Source organism: Triticum aestivum, chromosome 7A, assembly GCF_018294505.1.
Source record: "Triticum aestivum cultivar Chinese Spring chromosome 7A, IWGSC CS RefSeq v2.1, whole genome shotgun sequence".
Taxonomy (NCBI): Eukaryota; Viridiplantae; Streptophyta; class Magnoliopsida; order Poales; family Poaceae; genus Triticum; species Triticum aestivum.
The window spans coordinates 294224040-294244708 of record NC_057812.1 but is presented as its reverse complement, the minus strand read 5'-3'; positions in this window follow the sequence as shown (position 1 = coordinate 294244708).

Sequence of the window (20669 nt, the reverse complement as noted above, 5' to 3'; positions counted from 1 at the left end):
GTACCCTACCATAATCTCTTCGTGCGTTCTCCGCTATTAGTGACTTTGGAGTGACTCTTTGTTGCATGTTGAGGGATAGTTATGTGATCCAATTATGTTAGTATTGTTGAGGGAACTTACACTAGCGAAAGTATGAACCCTAGGCCTTGTTTCAACGCATTGCAATACCGTTTATGCTCACTTTTATCACTTGCTACCTTGCTGTTTTTATTATTTCATACTACAAAAACTATTATCTACTCTCCATATTGCACTTGTATCACCATCTCTTCGCTGAACTAGTGCACCTATACAATTTACCATTGTACTGGGTGTGTTGGGGACATAAGAGACTCTTTGTTATTTGGTTGCAGGGTTGCTTGAGAGAGACCATCTTCAGCCTACGCCTCCTATGGATTGATAAACCTTAGGTCATCCACTTGAGGGAAATTTGATACTGTCCTACAAACCTCTGCACTTGGAGGCCCAACAACGTCTACAAGAAGAAGGTTGTGTAGTAGACATCAATTATCACCCCAGAAAGGCTAACGTAGTAGCTGATGCATTGAGCCGCAAGAGCCATGTCAACACACTAATGACCGGAGAGTTACCAAAGGAGTTAGCCGAGGATCTTCGTGACCTATGTTTGGAGATAGTTCCGAGAGGCTATGTAGCAGCATTGGAGGTTCAGTCTACTTTGATGGATAAAATCAGAGAAGCTCAGAAGACTGACAAGGAGATTGCTCCTATACAAGAGAAAATGAGCAAGGGAAAAGCTAAAGGATTTTGTGAGGATGAGCATGATACCTTATGGTTCGAGGACCGTGTTTATGTGCCTAATGATCCGAAGATCAGGAAGTTGATTCTGCAAGAAGCCCATGATTCACCATACTCGATTCACCCAGGAAATACCAAGATGTATTTGGATTTGAAGGATACTTTCTGGTGGACCGGAATGAAGAAGGATGTTGCGGAGTATGTAGCAGTTTGTGATGTATGTCAGAGAGTGAAGGCAGAGCATTAGAAGCCAGCAGGATTGCTACAGCCATTGCCGATACCCGAATGGAAGTGGGATAAGCTAGGCATGGACTTTATCACGGGATTACCCAGGACCCGTTCAGGCTATGAATCAATATGGGTTGTAGTCGATCGTTTGACGAAGGTAGCTCATTTCATTCCAATGAAGACTACTTACAGAAGTGCCAAGTTAGCTAAGATATACATGACCAGGATCGTATGTCTGCATGGAGTTCCGAGGAGCATTGTATCAGATAGAGGAACCCAGTTTACCTCAAAGTTCTGGAATCAGTTGCACGAAACTTTGGGTACCAGGCTAGAGTTCAGTACAACTTTTCATCCGCAGAAAGATGGACAGACCGAGAGAGTCAATCAGATTTTGGAGGATATGCTGAGAGCTTGTGCGCTAGATTATGGATCTAGTTGGGATGACAATTTGCCGTATGCAGAGTTCTCTTACAACAATAGTTATCAATCTAGTTTGAAGATGGCCCCTTTCGAAGCTTTCTACGGAAGAAGGTGCAGAACACCATTGTCGTGGGATGAAGTTGGAGACCGCCAGTTGTTTGGACCGGATTTGACTAAGGAGTCTGAACAGAAGGTGAAGTTGATTCACGATAGGCTCAAGGTAGCCCAGTCCAGGAAAAAGAGCTATGTAGATTCTAAATGCGAGGAGACGATTTACGAAGTCGGAGACAGAGTTTATCTTCTTGTATCCCCACTTCGAGGAGTTAAGCACTTTGGAGTTAAGGGAAAGTTAGCGCCACGTTTTGTGGGACCATACAAAGTTTTGGAGCGTATGGGAGAAGTTGCTTACAAATTAGAGTTGCCCGAAGGATTGTCAGGAGTTCACGACGTGTTCCACGTTTCCCAGTTGAAGAAGTGCCACACAGAGATGGCTGATATACCGCTAAGAGATACAGTGCCGTTGGAAGCAATTCAGTTGGAAGGTGATTTGACCTATGAGGAGAAACCAGTTAAGATTCTCGATTATGCCAGCCGAGTAACCCGCAGCAAAGTTATCAAGTTTTGTAAAGTTCAGTGGAGCCACCACACCGAGGATGAAGCCACCCGGGAGTGAGAGGAAGATCTGCTGAAGGACCACCCTCACCTATTTTCTAGCCAACCCGAATCTCGAGGGCGAGATTCATCTTAAGGTGGGTAGGTTTGTAACATCCCAAACTTTCAATTTGGAATGTTATACACTAGATCATCATTGCATATCATATTTTATTGCTTTTGGCCTGATCCAGAAATTCTACGCAACTCAAGGACCCACGGAGAGAGTTGGGGATTTTGTTATTTTCATATTTGAGTTTTCTCAAATTTTCAAAATAGGATCATTTGATTTTATTTATTGTATCTTCAATTATTTCAATTATAAAAATAAGTGAGAGGGAATAAAATGACTTTCCCAACATAAATAAATATTGAGGATTTAATAAAAAATCAAATAAGATTTTATTTTGGAGTTTTTCCGCTGTATTATTTGAATTTAGGAAAAATGCGCATTTTTCAAAATTGCATTTAGGCCCCAAATAAATGTTCACCTTGTCCGTCTTGATTTTAGAAGTCGGGGAAAATTTATTTCGGGATTTTTGGAGTCTGCTTAGTATTTCTTTTATTTGTTGTTCTGCGTGTAATGTTTTTTAAAAAAACGCGAATCGACCTCGGGCGTATTCGGCCAGGACTCCCCTGGCCTGCCCCCTTTATATAGCGCCCGAGCCCAACCATTCCACCCCAAACCCTTGCCCCGCCGCTGCCCTAGCCAGCTGCCGCCGCCGCCCGCGATCCGCGCCGCCGCCGCCGCGCTGCCCTCGCCGCCGCCGCCGGAGCCACCCGCCCCGCCGGAGCCAACCGCCACCGCCGCCTTGACCTGCCGGAGGTAGACCCCGTCGCCGCCGCGGTTTTCGAGAGAAAACCCTCAGTTTATTTTTTTAGGAACCCGATTTATTTTTTTAGATCAGTTTTTTCGATTTAGTTATTTAGCGGACGTTCGTCCGTATGTTCGTTTTAACGAACGGTTTTCATCATTTAGCCATAGACAGCGAACATTCGTTCGTTAGCTTGTTCGTCCGTTTTTCTTTTTCTCAGATTTTTCGTGATTATTTTCAATCGCGATTTCTGATCCGATTTTCGTTTAGTATAACTTTTTGCTCGTTTATCGAAATCAGGCGATTCAAGCGCCTAGAGTTTCGTCTCGAAACCCTCTTTCTTTTTAACCAACTCAAACAAGTTTTTGCTTTTGTAAAATTTTACTTAGATCCATATTAGTAAACGAAGCTTGTTTCTTTCGCCATTTGATTGTCGTTGGTTTGTTTGATTTGTTTCTTTTTGCAAACCGGAGTTCTTAAGTTGAACTTTCTGGTTAGTTCGCTTATTTGAGTTTTACCTGTGCATTAGATGAGTGCTTATTGTATGCTTGTTTGTTTGCGATAGAGTACCCGGAGTGCGCCGCTTGCTACTTCGAATCTCTAGGTTTCACGGATCATCAGCAAGGCAAGTAACACTTTGATCATACCTCTTACTAACCAGTTTTGTTGCATTAGATCAATCCCCAAACATTGCATGATTAGGATCTAATTAAATTGTGGGGTTTGGGAAGTAGATGAGGTAGTACCTATTACCTGTTTTATTATCAAACCCTTGGGAGTTATTTCTACGTTTGCTTATATTGCCATACTATGCTGGTAGATGTGGATTGGGTGAGTGTATCCATGACAGATGTGAGATTGTTAATTAATGGTTTTTCAAGGTGGCAACTTTAATACACATCTGGGTGGATTGAGGCACCTGGGTATTCCAGCGATTGCCTATTTTTCTTTATGGACCGCCACCCAGGCTCAAAGGGATCATGAGATTATTCATACTAGAAACTTTCGTGTGCAGCCACAAGCTACTATGGGCTCTAGCATAGTTGATTAAGTTGTGCGAACTCTTACAGTGGTAGACTAGAAAATGTAGGGCAAAGTAGGTGTAACGGTCTACCCGATCGTAAGGTGCTAGTGCTTCTAAAAGACTATGTCTCGGTTATCCGTTTCTCAAACACCATGTAGTGCGAGAATCCCAACGGAGGAGATCGAGTCTTGTGGGGAAAAGTGTGCAAACCTCTGCAGAGTGTATAAACTAATCATGGTTAGCCGTGTCCCTAGTTATGGACAGTCTTGAGTATCTAGTACTTGGATTATCATGTGAATCTCATCATGTTACTTTAATTAATTTTGTTGGGTTTTAATGATGATGCTTAATTGAAATTGAGAGGGTGTCTACACTCTCAATGTTTAACAACCACCATGATAGTTAAGCAAAATTTCTTCCTTTGCAGTAGGGAAAAACTGGCTTTATGCAAAACTGTAACCATAGAGCTTTCCACCAGCCATATATGCATGTAGTATAGCCTATTTCTGTTCATTACTCTCTATGTGTTACATTGCCAGCATATCCCATGTGTTGACCCGTTTTCTGGCTGCAACGTTCATGTTGCAGACTTTTTAGACGATGAGTAAGGTGCCATTAGTTCGTGGTTCTATACTCAGTGATGCCGTTGGAGTTGATGGACTCGCTTATCTTCCAAGCCTTCCGCTGTTATCGCTATTAGATGGCCATAAGCCATATTATTTATAATAAGTTCTCTTTTGAGACACTCGATGTAATAAGTGTGTGATTGCTACTCTGTTATAAATCCTTTAAGTACTATGCGTGTCAGCATTATTGATCCAAGGATGACACTGATGCACAGAGACCAGACTGTTTGAGGTCTGGTCGCTACAACCGTAATTCAGCCCAATTACTTAGCGGACCGTTAACGGGCCAAAAGTGACCATGGGCCGCGTTGATGACAAGTTTAGGACAGGCCGTTAACGGGCCGATTTGATAGAGAATGTTGGGCCTTTAGTTGGGCCGGCCCATTGTGGTCCGCAAAATCTTGTGGGCCTTTAATTGGGCCGGCCCATTATGGTCTGCAAAATCATGTGGGCCTTTAGCTGGGCCGGCCCATTATGGTCTGCTAAGTTTTGTGGGCCTTTAGCTGGGCCGGCCCATTATGGTCCGCTAAATCTTATGGGCCTTCGGTTGGGCCGGCCCATTTAAACTTTGTGGGCCACTTTTGGGCCGATCCACGTGTCAACATATCATAGGCCCATCTCGACCGTTGGATGAGTGACACCTGTGCCAACGCGGAGCTGACGCGTGGATCAGTCAGCCAATGAGAATTTTACACATGGAAAATCGGCATTGGTCGTGGCCGTTAACGGGTTATCGGATCCAAAATCCGACCCGACAGCTTAACGGCGTTCCGTTACGGTGGATGCCACGTGTCAGTCACCCTTGACGAAAGCACTTCTGTGACGCGCGATTTATCATCATGGAAGTGGACACTTCCGTGATGATAATTTTGGCAATGTCATGGAACACTTCTACGACAGCACAGGTATGACTATCTTGATTCTGTCATAAATTTGTCATGGATGTACATGCATGACAGAAAATGCGACCTACTGTGACAAACATGTATCATTACGGAAGTGTATTTTTTTTGTAGTGTAGTTTGGACCAACACTCAGAGGAGCACTGGCCCGGGGGGTTAAAATAAAGATGACCCTTGATTTTGCAGAACCCAAGGGAAAAAAGGCTTAGGTGGCAAATGGTAAAACCAAGGTTGGGCCTTGCTGGAGGAGTTTTATTCAAGGCGAACTGTCAAGGGGTTCCCATTATAACCCAACCGCGTAAGGAACGCAAAATCAAGGAACATAACACCGGTATGATGGAAACTAGGGCGGCAAGAGTGGAACAAAACACCAGGCATAAGGCCGAGCCTTCCACCCTTTACCAACTATATAGGTGCATTAAGGTAAACAAGATATAATAGTAATGATATCCCAACAATATCCATGTTCCAACATGGAACAAACTCCAACTTCACCTGCAACTAGCACCGCTATAAGAGGGGCTGAGCAAAGCGGTAACATAGCCAAACAACGGTTTGCTAGGAAAGGTGGGTTAGAGGCTTGACATGGCAATATGGGAGGCATGATATAGCAAGTGGTAGGTATCGCGACATAGCAATAGAGCGAGAAACTAGCAAGCAAAGATAGAAGTGATTTCGAGGGTATGGTCATCTTTCCTGAAATCCCGCAAGGAAGAAGAACGAGTCCATGAAGAAGACAAACGGACGTAGTCGAACAAATCCTCACGAACGCGATGTTATCGGAACTAACCCGAAGAAGCAACACCGGAAAGAGGCAAACAACATGGTAAACAACCATCACATGAACATGGCATGATGCACAATCAAGTATGATGCATGTCCAATTTAATGAGGCATGGCATGGCAAAATGCACAAGCAAAACTACAAGTTAAGTGGAGCTCAATATGAAATGAGTTGCATATTGACGAAACACCACATTTAATTATTTAGTTCTCTCCTGTTTAAACTACTCAACAAAATTAAATGTTGTTAAGTATGGAAAGAGGTGAAGCATAATTAAATTAACGGTTTAGGCAAGTTTAAATGAGGCCGGAACAACAAACAACAATTCCGGTAAATCCCCATATGCATTAGCAATTTAAAGCAACAACAATTTTAAACATTTTAATTGTTGTTATCATGATGCGGATGACATGAACAAGTTTATGCAAGTTTTATGAAAATGTTGCTAAGAGCATTCTATGAAGCATTAGTCATCGTGGCGGAAACAAAAGGGGTGCCACGGCAACAATAACGAAAACGGTGCCACGGCAACGTTCCGGTTCCGGTAACTCGATTGAGATACCGATGCAAAAGAAGATGTGAGGATGGTGGGGTGCTCCCGGATACCGGGTTCCCACATGTTGGTGACAAGGCAAAAGAGGGGCAATGTGCACCGACAATTCGGACACGAGGAGAACAAGGGTGCATCTCATACAACATGCATTCGTTCTCGGACGTTTGTTCTCGGCGGTTATACCTTCGAAGCGAGTGTTTCGAGGCGGACGGGTTCGATGGGACGTAGTGGTACTTTTGGTCCTCAGCGACGGAAGAGGTACATACGTTCTCAAGGCACTTGTTAGTCCGGACTTGGTGTAGTTGTACATGGCAAATGTAGTGGTACTCGAAGTCTTGTCAAACCCAAGCGAGGGTAGTTGTACACGACGCGTTGTGGAAGTAGTTGTACTCACGGACTTCGGTGGCAGTAGTCGTTCATGGTCTTGGAGGTTCGTCGTGTAGCCGTACATGTTCGATGTGGTACACGGTTCGAAGTCGTGCATGTCCCGTAGATGTTCAGGGTCACCGTGAGGAACTTGTCGAATCCAGGGTCTCAGTCATCGGTAGTGGTACACGTGTTTTCGGAGAGGTACTTGATGAATCCAACGTTTTCGGGACGACGGTAGTGTTACATGTCATAGGTAGTGGAACTTGACGGATCTGAGCTCTTCGAGGGTCATCGTGGTACTCGTTCACATGGTAGTCGAACCTGTTCAAGAAGAAACTTATGCGGCATCGTGGAACTTGGCACATCCAAAGGGTACTTGACGGGTCCGAGGTGTCCGGCCGTAATGGAACTTGGTGTCAGGACCCTGACTCGATGTCACAACGATCTAGCCGGTAACACCTCATATCACTTTGCGGCCTCACGCACGGTATCCCCACGGGTGTCGCCTTACCTTTGCACGGGACCGTTTGCGCCTTTTGGCTCACGTATATGATAGTGTCGCTAGCATCCATATGATAAGGAGCCCGGGCTGACATGACTAGTCGTAAACCCAAAGTGGCACAGACTTACAGGGACAGGCATCCATGACCCAGCTTCGAACGTGTCGGTCATCAGCAAGTGGGTCCGGGCTGTAGCACTGGGCTAGCAGGACTCCGGTAAACCGGGCTGTAGCGGGCTAACAGGACTCCGGTACTCAAAGCGTGACATTTCCCCGAAGGGACAGACACAGGAACGAAGAAGGACACATGCCGGCTAGCCTAAGTGTTCCAGAGCAGTAGCAAGCTACCATGGCTCAGCGGTAACACTAGGAGACATTTCCCGGTAAGAGAGGCTACTAAGGATAAACAACTAGGTAGTCAGATCCCACACATACCAAGCATTTCAATCATACACACAATATGCTCGATATGTGCAAATACAACGAAGCATCACAACATGACTCTATGACACAAGTACTTTATTTAAGGCTCAGGGAGCCATACATAACATACACAAAGGCACAGGTCTCACGACCCAACATTCAAGTCATACAGTCATACAAACCAGCAGCGGAAGTAACTTGTCTGAGTACAGACAACTAGTAAAATAAAAGAGGCTTGGAAAGCCTAACTATACTACGTGGTCCTTCACAAGCTCAGGGTCACCACCTGGGCCTTTAGCCTACTCGTTGATGTCAATGTCTACATAGAACCCATCAGAAGGGGTTGCAGCGTCTTCTGTAAAAAATGTAAATTATAGCAACATGAGTACAAGGGTACTCAGCAAGACTTACATCAGATCCTACATACATGCATATTATCAAGAAGGGTTGGTGGAGTTATTGCAGCAAGCCAGCTTTGACTCTTGGCTAGACTATCCTACGATACTTCAACTTGAAATGGTTTTGCGCACACGAGTCCACTACTCACCAATTCAATACACTACCGAGGATCCGCCTCCGTCTTCCTACGGAAGAGTCATCCTCGGCACTCACACTTATCTTGAGGCTTTTAGTAGTTTCCATTTACTTGTCTATGAACTGTATAGGCAACCAAGTAGTCCTTTACCGCGGACGCGGCTATTCGAATAGATCATGATAACCCTGCAGGGGTGTACTTCTTCATACACGCTCTCACCACTTACCGTCGTTTACACGACATGTACTCGGCAACCTTCAAGCGGAAGCCCAACGTGGGTGTCGGCCACGACCTACCTAATCACCTAAGCCTCCAGTCCAGGTTTATCGCCTATTCAGGTTCCATCCGCAGGGATTCCGGCCGAGGTTTCCCATACGGCCCCGAACGATGTGAACAGGGTTCCCGAGATACCTAACGGGTATTCGGTACACCCGGCCACGTACCTACCGCATCACAGCCCACCCCTACGGTCAGCGCTGTCCACGGCCTCCAGTAGGCTACAAACACCAGAAACTACTTGCATCTCCTGGACGGAGAACTAGAGTGAATAAGAAGCCGAGAGGGTCCATTGGTTTTGGGCCCAATGCATGGTAGTAGCTGTATCTTAAATCACACATACAGATCTCAGTGCTTAAGGTCGGCTTCAATGAAACAACCCACCATGTACTCCTACATGGCCTCTCATCGATACCTTTACCAAATCGTGTTCACCACACCACTCTCATTACCGACATAATCATTTCACTCTAGCCCATCACCCAGATGAACCAGACCTGACATGACTCTAAGCATAGCAGGCATAGCAAGGTAGGAACAACACATACATATGGCTCATACAACTCCTACACATGCTAGTGGGTTTCATCTAGTTACTGTGGCAATGACAGGTCATGCAGAGGAAATGGGTTCAACTACCGTAGCACACAGCAGTTTGAAACGCGTTGTCTTAATGCAGTAAAAGAGAGCAGGAGCGAGAACATGGGATTGTATCGATATGATCAAATGGTTGGTTGCTTGCCTGATGGTTCGATGCACTGATACGGTTCTTCGTTAGGGTAATCACGGTACTCCTCGGAGGCAGAACCTGTCGCAAAGGACACCGATACACAACCATCACCAAACAATGTGCAACAATATGATGCATGCATGAAACATGGCAATATGAGTGTGTTGGGCTAATGCAACTAAAACCAGAAGGGTTTGAACCAATTTGAATCAAAGATTCAAATTTCAAACTCAAACATGGCCTTTTAAAGTGCTTTTCCTTGTTCTGCTTAAAACATCAATTTAACTTGTTTGATCATGCATGAAAATAGTACAGATGGATAGATTGGATTTTTCTGATCATTTTTCATATATAATTTGTCCAATTTGGAGTTACAGAATAAAAGTTATGAATTTTTGAAGTTTAAATAATATTCTGGAATTTCCTGATTTAATTTAAATCCAGAAATATAAATATTGCGCCAGCATGACGTCAGCATGACGTCAGCGGTCAACTGCGGCTGGCTGGGGTCAAACCTGACGTGTGGGGTCCACACGTCAGTGACAGGGGGGTTTAACAGGGTTAATTTAATCCTAATTAGGAATTAGTGGCGCTGGGGCCCACTGGTCAGTGTCAGGGGGGGTAGTTAGTTTAACTAATTCGGTTAGTGCTAATCCTAATTAGCTAACAGGGCTGGGCCCACCTGTCAGGGACACAGGGGGGGTCCTGCCGTGGTCAAGGTGGGTCAAACCCACCGGCGACATGACGCCGGCGAGGCCCGAGACGGCGGCGCGATGCGGAAACGCGCTACAGGGCACGGGCGAGGCCGTGCTTGGGCTCGTTGGAGAGCCCTTGCTCCCGCGCGTCGAACGGTGGTGGTGGCCGTGCCTGTGGTGGCCGGTACCGACGACGGCGAGCTCGTGAGCGGCGGCCGGAGTTCGGCCAACGGCGGGTTAGGCGATGCAGGGCGCTAGGGGAGGCGTTGGTGCGTGCTACGTGCTCCTGGTGAGGTGTGGAGCACGATGGTGTGCTCGGCTTCGAGCTACAACGGCTCCAGCCACGGCGGCGACGAGGCACGGCGGCGGCGAGCTTCGGAGCTCAAGGGGACGGCAGCTACAGGATGCTAGGGACGACGGGGCAAGGGGGAATCGGGTCAGTGGCTCACCGCGGAGCTGCAGGGATGGTTAGCGGGCTCGGGGACGTCCGGTAGCTCTCGATTCGACGGCGACGATCTCCGGTGGCCGAGGAGGGGAACGGCGACGTGGGCGGCGATGCAGGGCTTCCGGAGGAGCTTGGCTTGGTGGGGAGGAAGAGGGGGTCGTGGCGGAGCTCCTGAGCTCAGTGGAGGGGCGAGGGGTGGCCGGTGACGGCTGCTGTGGCGAACGGCGGCGATGGTGGTGTTCGGCCGTGAGAGAGAGAGCGAGGGAGAGGAGGGGAAGAACCGAGGGAGAGTGAGAGAGAGCAGGGGAGGGCGTGGCGTCGTCCGGGGCATCGAGACGAGGAGGGGAGGGGCAGGCAGGCAGGCGAGCAGGTGGCATGGCGCGGTGGCGCGCGCGCGCCGGCCACACTCCCCTCCCTCTGTCGAGGACGAAGACGACAGAGGAGGGAGGCGGGCTGGGCCACCTGCTGGCTGGGCTGCACAGGGAGGAGCCCAGGTAAGGTTCTCCCTTTATTTATTTTTCTTTTTCTAATTTCTGACATTTGTTTTGATTTAAATAAAATATTAATCATTTATTTACCTTATGCCAATTTTTGCAGGAGCTAGATATATTATTCCAGAGCTCCTTTATAAATGGCATAATATTTGGACATATATTAATATATATAACTAATATATTTCCAATGCAAATATTTATGCATTAATTCCAAATGCCCAAAATAAATACCTATGAGCTCTTAAAAATATTGGTTTGATTTTTATCTCTGTCCAATATTTTCAGAGAGCAACATGAGCATTTTCTTGGACCCTTTTGGAGAAATTTTTATTTGGGTCATTTTCAAAAATGATTCTGAGGGTTTCACAAATCCCCATTTCAAATTAAATGGAATTTTAAACATGATGCACACACTCTGATGCATGACTAGCTAGGGTGTGACAACTCACCCCCACTCAAAAGAATCTCGTCCCGAGATTTGGGTTCCTCCGGGAAGAAGGCGGGATATTCAAGTTGAAGACGATCCTCCCTTTCCCAAGTTGCTTCATCCTCAGAATGGTGCGACCATTGTACTTTGAGAAACTTGATATTATGACGTCGGGTGGTACGTTCGGTTTGATCAAGAATACGAATGGGGTACTCTCGATATGTAAGATTATCTTGGAGATCAAGTGTTTCGTGGTCCACTCCACGGATAGGATCCGAGAAGCAACGCCTGAGTTGAGAAACGTGGAAGACATCATGGACTCTGGAGAGGTGCGGAGGTAGTTCCAACTGGTAGGCAACTTCTCCTCGTTTGGCGAGAATGCGAAAAGGTCCAATGTAACGAGGAGCCAATTTGCCTTTGATACCGAAACGATGGGTTCCCTTCAGAGGGGTGACCCGAAGATAAGCCTTCTCGTCAACCTCGAAAGTCATAGCCTTATGTTTTCGGTCATATTGACTCTTTTGACGAGATTGGGCTGTTTTCAACTTTTCACGAACGATACGAACTTGTTCTTCTGCTTCCTGAATCATATCCGGGCCAAAGAATTGTCTTTCCCCGGTCTCTGACCAGTTAAGGGGTGTTCGACACCGTCGTCCATAGAGAACTTCAAAAGGGGCTTTACCCAAGCTAGATTGATAGTTGTTGTTGTAAGCGAATTCGGCAAATGGAAGGCACTTCTCCCAGTCCATTCCGAATGAGATAACAGAGGCTCGAAGCATGTCTTCTAGAATCTGGTTGACGCGTTCCACTTGACCACTCGACTGAGGGTGGAAGGCGGTGCTAAAGGAGAGACGGGTTCCCATAGCATTTTGGAAACTTTCCCAAAATCGAGAGGTGAAAAGACTTCCTCGATCCGAGTTGATTTCCAAAGGAACACCATGGAGGGACACTATTCGGGAGATGTATAAGTCTGCCAGCTGGCTAGCGGTTATACTCTCACGAACAGGTAAGAAATGGGCTACTTTGGAAAGACGATCGACCACGACGAAAATAGCATTATTCCCTCTCTTGGTCCTGGGAAAACCGGTAATGAAATCCATACCAATTTTATCCCATTTCCATTCAGGAATAGCTAAGGGTTGAAGGGTGCCAGCAGGCCGTTGATGCTCTGCTTTTACACGACGACAGACGTCGCAATTAGCAATATACTGAGCAATTTCTCTCTTCATCCTAGTCCACCAGAACCTCTGGCGTAGGTCCTGATACATCTTAGTACTACCGGGATGAATGGTGAGAGGAGATTCATGAGCTTCCTTAAGGATCAAACGCCTCAGGTTTCGCACTTTGGGAACCACTAGTCGATTCCCGAAGTATACGACCCCTTGATCATTAATGGAGAAACAATTCGCAACTCCTTTCTGGATGTTTCTCTTGATGCGGGAAATTCCCGGATCTACCTTCTGTGCTTTGATAATCTGATCCGTAAGGGTAGGTTTTGCCACCAAGGTGGAAAGAAAACCTTGAGGTACAATGTGAAGGTTAAGCTTCCGAAATTCCTCATGGAGAAGCGGTTGACTTTGTTGTAACATCAGGTTGTTACAATAAGATTTACGACTTAGCGCATCAGCCATGACGTTGGCTTTCCCTGGGGTATAGGTTATTCCTAAGTCGAAGTCTGTGATCAACTCAACCCAACGTCTTTGCCTGAGATTCAGATCCGGTTGGGTGAAGATGTACTTCAGACTTTGGTGATCAGTGAATATTTTGCAACGATTACCGAGGAGGTAATGCCGCCAGGTCTTAAGTGCATAGACTACGGCTGCAAGCTCTAGATCATGAGTAGGATAATTCTCCTCATGTGGGTGCAATTGCCGTGAAGCGTAGGCAATTACGTGTCGATCTTGCATGAGAATGCAACCTAGTCCTTGTCGCGAGGCGTCGCAGTAGATAACAAAGTCCTTGGAGAAGTCTGGCGGTACCAGTACGGGAGCAGAAGTCAGGCGTCTTTTCAGTTCCTGAAAGCTGTGCTCACATTGTGGAGTCCACTCGAACTTCTTATCTTTCTTGAGGAGTTCGGTCAGAGGTTTAGCAACCTTGGAGAAGTTCTCGACAAAGCGACGACAATAGCTCGCTAAGCCCAGAAAACTCCGAACTTGCTTGACCGATTCAGGTGGAGTCCAATTAAGGACGGCTTGAACTCGCTCAGGGTTAACAGCAATACCTTTACCAGATATTACATGACCCAGATAGGTCACTTCTGACAACCAGAATTCACATTTAGAAAATTTGGCATAAAGGCGATGCTCTCGAAGTTTCTTCAACACTAGCCTTAGATGTTCGGCATGTTCTTCCTCGTTCTTGGAGTAGATGAGTATATCATCGAGGTAAACCACGACGAATTTATCCAAATACTCCATGAAGATTGAGTTCATTAACCGAGAGAAGGTGGCTGGAGCGTTGGTTAAGCCGAAGGACATGACGGTGTACTCGTACTGGCCATAACGAGTAACAAAGGCCATTTTAGGAATGTCCCCGTTTCTGATTTTGATTTGATGGTAGCCCAACCTCAAATCCATCTTGGAGAAGACTGAGGATCCAGCGAGCTGATCATAAAGGTCGTTGATCCTGGGGAGCGGATATTTGTTCTTGATTGTGACCAGATTGACAGGTCGGTAATCTACAACCATCCGGTCCGTACCATCCTTCTTCTTGACGAATAGGACGGGGCAAGCCCACGGAGATGAGCTAGGTCGGATGAAACCCTTTTTCAAGGACTCATCGAGTTGTTTCTTAAGCTCGGCTAGTTCTAGGGGTGCCATCTTATAGGGTCTTCTAGCAATCGGCACGGTTCCTGGGATGAGGTCTATTACAAACTCAACATCCCTGTCAGGTGGAACACCTGGCAATTCTTCTGGAAAGACATCCGGGAAGTCACGGACTACCGGAACGTCCTCAAGGTCTGGCAAAGGGCTGGCGTTAAGAGAATATAATTGTCGCTTGGCTAATCGGGTCAAGACATTGACTATCTTCCCCGAAGGATGAGTGAGTTGAACAGTCCTAGAGAAGCAATCAATTTTGGCATGATGAGATGACATCCAGTCCATACCCAGAATGATATTAATATCTAAAGATTTAAGGGCTATCAAAGATGCAAGAAAAACAAGTCTGTCGACTTGGATTTCATTTCCATAACTTACCCTAGAGGTCTGCCATCTAGACCCGGGAGTAGAAATTTCCATAGTGGATGGCATGTCACAGAATGCGGTGTTATGCAAACGAGCATAGTTCTCGGATATAAATGAATGAGAGGCTCCTGTATTGAAAAGAACAGATGCCGGGTGGCAATTAACAAGAAGCGTACCGAGAACGACGTTGGGATCTTCTTGAGCTTCTTCGGCAGAGATACAGTTGACATGGCCACGTGAAGCGGTGACCGGCTTGGCGTGGAATACTTTTCCTGTCGGCTTGCCACGGCCAACAGCTTTAGCAGACTGGTTGGGGTTGGTCTGGGGACACTCACGCATATAGTGACCAGATTCCCCACACTTGAAACAAGTCACGGAACTGGTACGTGGAGGAGCATTGTTAGTTGGACCCCCATAGGGCTTGGCCGGTGCAGACTGTTGAACAGGGCGAGGCGCCTGGAAAGATGGCCTCGGTGTGAACCTGGGTGGCAGGGCAGTGTTGGGTACCCACACGCGGCGCTTCTGAGGACCAGCACCGGATGAGGAACCCATGTCATGGCCATGCTTGCGTGTTGCGTCATAGTCAGTCTGACCAGTTTCAGCACTAATGGCTTTGTTGACAAGTTTCTGAAAAGATGTGCACTCATGCAGACGGAGGTCACGGCGAAGCTCAGGACTAAGTCCCTTACGGAACCTTGCTTGCTTCTTGGCGTCAGTAGAAACTTCCTCGGTTGCATATCGTGCGAGGTTACCAAACTCCCTGCTGTAAGCATCCACAGAAAGTCGGCCTTGGGTGAAACTGCAAAATTCCTCACGTTTACGGTCCATGAGACCCTCCGGAATGTGATGTTCACGGAAAGCCTCGCTGAACTCAGCCCAAGTAGTGACATGGCCCGCCGGGCGCATAGCTCCATAATTCTCCCACCATAGACTGGCGGGGCCTTCAAGATGATATGCAGCAAAGGTGACCTTGTCAGCCTCCGCTACCAGCGCGGAACGCAGCTTGTGAGAGATACTGCGAAGCCAGTCATCAGCGTCGAGAGGCTCGACGGAGTGGTGGAACGTGGGTGGATGTAATTTGATAAAATCACTGAGTGACACCACGTTAGTCCTCTGATGGTGTGCTGTGTTCTGTTCAATACGCTCCAACAAACGGTTGGTCTCCCGCTTGTTTCTCTCAGCTTCCATCATAACCTCGGCTAGGGAAGGAGGATGAGGCAGATTTGCATCCCTGACTTCACTGCCTTCGGCCTGCTCTTGAGGAGCAGGGTTAGTGCGCGTGTTGACCATCCTAGGTAAACAAGACAATGATTTAGTCAGGATGATAAAATTCCGACATAGGATACAGAATGTAAGGGATAACTCGAAATGCAAGATGATCATCCGTATGGCATGGTAAATACAGAAACTGCTTCTTTATTCCATCGTCATACACACCATACAGGGTTTAGTACAAGACCAAACAAAGTACTATTACGGTGAAAGAGGATTACATCTTATCGGAGGCATTCCAAGCTCCTATACATTATTTTTCTACATCTCCGGAAAGAGTACAAACTAGGTCATATCCCACGAGTCACGCGGGACGATAGACGACACAGTTAGTGCGATCTAGTGATACTACCACTAACTCAGACCGATCCGTAGTAGTCCTCGTAGAAGTCACCTCCATAGCCTGGAAGCTCAACATGATCATCCGGAAACAGACGATCTCGCGGAGCTTGTGGACCATAGGGGCTAGGATGAGGCCTTGGACCAACAGACGGTGGCCTGCGGGGACCGCGAGGTGGGGTGATGCCTCCTACATCACGCCAACCCATCACGTCTGGCAGAGCAGATCTCACAGGATAGAGATCGCGCATATCCGAATATCCAGCTTGCACCGCCGGTGCGAACCGAGTCAAAGTGGCCCAGTGGTCAGCACGGGTATTGAAGAGCTCTAACCTCAAGGCCCGATTTTCACGGTCCTTATCCTCGAGCATCTCAGCAGTGGTGCGAGTCCGTGAATCCTCCTGGGTGGGGTCAGCATAGATAGCCTGGAGATACCCTTGTGCTCCCGGAAGTGATCCTGGCATATACCGGAAATCATAGTCCCGAAATAGTCCAGATCTGACTCGCATAATGGTCATCATAGAGTAGGCGGCGTCCTGCACAGCCATCTCAATAGTAACCCCGAGTCCATAGGAGCAGTGAAGGGGCTCGGTGGATCCAGGATAAGATGGAAATATCCTGACAGTGCAGAGATACTAGCTTTGATTAAAGTCCCGAAATTGCTCTTCGACCGTGTACTCAGGATACAAGCGGTATCCAGCCTCAGTCATTACCCTGACCAACTTGGCAGTATGGCCGGGTACATCTAGGCATCGAGTCAGGTGAACCACTTGATTGAGGTTGCGAGTGGCCATCTGAAAGCACAATCATAATGCAAAGGCATTAGAATTTCTAGCAAAATTTCGGCAGCATAACAGCTGTAAATGCTCAAGAAGGATTTTGAGACATTTGACAAAGGATTTCATACACACTCAACATCATCATATCAAAGTTCTGAGACCATCCTAGCAACATAATGTGGTAAAAGAACTGAACTAGGCTTGTATCCATCATACCTATAAGGTACTACTGATTAGTAACACGTGATCCTGATAGAGAGAATAGATCCTAATTCCTTAACCCCCGGTGGAAGAATGGACTGACTCAAATCAGAATGTCATAAGATAAAGGAGTAAAAAGAGCCTTACGTTCCAACCCACAAACAATTCCCCTACATATAACTAAAGAATTTCTAGACTCAACATCGACCAGTTTGGCTTGGAGAACCTACAGGCAGTCCGGCTCTGATGCCAACGCTGTCAGGACCCCGACTCGATGTCACATCGATCTAGCCGGTAACACCTCATATCACTTTGCGGCCTCACGCACGGTATCCCCACGGGTGTCGCCTTACCTTTGCCCGGGACCGTTTCCGCCTTTTGGCTGACGTATATGATAGTGTCGCTAGCATCCATATGATAAGGAGCCCGGGCTGACATGACTAGTCGTAAACCCAAAGTGGCACAGACTTACAGGGACAGGCATCCATGACCCAGCTTCGAACGTGTCGGTCATCAGCAAGTGGGTCCGGGCTGTAGCACTGGGCTAGCAGGACTCCGGTAAACCGGGCTGTAGCGGGCTAACAGGACTCCGGTACTCAAAGCGTGACATTTCCCCGAAGGGACAGACACAGGAACGAAGAAGGACACATGCCGGCTAGCCTAAGTGTTCCAGAGCAGTAGCAAGCTACCATGGCTCAGCGGTAACACTAGGAGACATTTCCCGGTAAGAGAGGCTACTAAGGATAAACAACTAGGTAGTCAGATCCCACACATACCAAGCATTTCAATCATACACACAATATGCTCGATATGTGCAAATACAACGAAGCATCACAACATGACTCTATGACACAAGTACTTTATTTAAGGCTCAGGGAGCCATACATAACATACACAAAGGCACGGGTCTCACGACCCAACATTCAAGTCATACAGTCATACAAACCAGCAGCGAAAGTAACTTGTCTGAGTACAGACAACTAGTAAAATAAAAGAGGCTTGGAAAGCCTAACTATACTACGTGGTCCTTCACAAGCTCAGGGTCACCACCTGGGCCTTTAGCCTACTCGTTGATGTCAATGTCTACATAGAACCCATCAGAAGGGGTTGCAGCGTCTTCTGTAAAAAATGTAAATTATAGCAACATGAGTACAAGGGTACTCAGCAAGACTTACATCAGATCCTACATACATGCATATTATCAAGAAGGGTTGGTGGAGTTATTGCAGCAAGCCAGCTTTGACTCTTGGCTAGACTATCCTACGATACTTCAACTTGAAATGGTTTTGCGCACACGAGTCCACTACTCACCAATTCAATACACTACCGAGGATCCGCCTCCATCTTCCTACGGAAGAGCCATCCTCGGCACTCACACTTATCTTGAGGCTTTTAGTAGTTTCCATTTACTTGTCTATGAACTGTATAGGCAACCAAGTAGTCCTTTACCGCGGACGCGGCTATTCGAATAGATCATGATAACCCTGCAGGGGTGTACTTCTTCATACACGCTCTCACCACTTACCGTCGTTTACACGACATGTACTCGGCAACCTTCAAGCGGAAGCCCAACGTGGGTGTCGGCCACGACCTACCTAATCACCTAAGCCTCCAGTCCAGGTTTATCGCCTATTCAGGTTCCATCCGCAGGGAGTCCGGCCGAGGTTTCCCATACGGCCCCGAACGATGTGAACAGGGTTCCTGAGATACCTAACGGGTATTCGGTACACCCGGCCACGTACCTACCGCATCACAGCCCACCATGTACTCCTACATGGCCTCTCATCGATACCTTTACCAAATCGTGTTCACCACACCACTCTCATTACCGACATAATCATTTCACTCTAGCCCATCACCCAGATGAACCAGACCTGACACGACTCTAAGCATAGCAGGCATAGCAAGGTAGGAACAACACATACATATGGCTCATACAACTCCTACACATGCTAGTGGGTTTCATCTAGTTACTGTGGCAATGACAGGTCATGCAGAGGAAATGGGTTCAACTACCGTAGCACACAGCAGTTTGAAACGCGTTGTCTTAATGCAGTAAAAGAGAGCAGGAGCGAGAACATGGGATTGTATCGATATGATCAAATGGTTGGTTGCTTGCCTGATGGTTCGATGCACTGATACGGTTCTTCGTTAGGGTAATCACGGTACTCCTCGGAGGCAGAACCTGTCGCAAAGGACACCGATACACAACCATCACCAAACAATGTGCAACAATATGATGCATGCATGAAACATGGCAATATGAGTGTGTTGGGCTAATGCAACTAAGACCAGAAGGGTTTGAACCAATTTGAATCAAAGATTCAAATTTCAAACTCAACCATGGCCTTTTAAAGTGCTTTTCCTTGTTCTGCTTAAAACATCAATTTAACTTGTTTGATCATGCATGAAAATAGTACAGATGGATAGATTGGATTTTTCTGATCATTTTTCATATATAATTTGTCCAATTTGGAGTTACAGAATAAAAGTTATGAATTTTTGAAGTTTAAATAATATTTTGGAATTTCCTGATTTAATTTAAATCCAGAAATATAAATATTGCGCCAGCATGACGTCAGCATGACGTCAGCGGTCAACTGCGGCTGGCTGGGGTCAAACCTGACGTGTGGGGTCCACACGTCAGTGACAGGGGGGTTTAACAGGGTTAATTTAATCCTAATTAGGAATTAGTGGCGCTGGGGCCCACTGGTCAGTGTCAGGGGGGTAGTTAGTTTAACTAATTCGGTTAGTGCTAATCCTAATTAGCTAACAGGGCTGGGCCCACCTGTCAGGGACACAGGGGGGGGTCCTGCCGTGGTCAAGGTGGGTCAAACCCACCGGCGACATGACGCCAGCGAGGCCCGAGACGGCGGCGCGATGCGGAAACGCGCTACAGGGCACGGGCGAGGCCGTGCTTGGGCTCGTTGGAGAGCCCTTGCTCCCGCGCGTCGAACAGTGGTGGTGGCCGTGCCTGTGGTGGCCGGTACCGACAACGGCGAGCTCGTGAGCGGCGGCCGGAGTTCGGCCAGCGGCGGGTTAGGCGATGCAGGGCGCTAGGGGAGGCATTGGTGCGTGCTACGTGCTCCTGGTGAGTTGTGGAGCACGATGGTGTGCTCGGCTTCGAGCTACAACGGATCCAGCCACGGCGGCGACGAGGCACGGCGGCGGCGAGCTTCGGAGCTCAAGGGGACGGCAATTACAGGATGCTAGGGACGACGGGGCAAGGGGGAATTGGGTC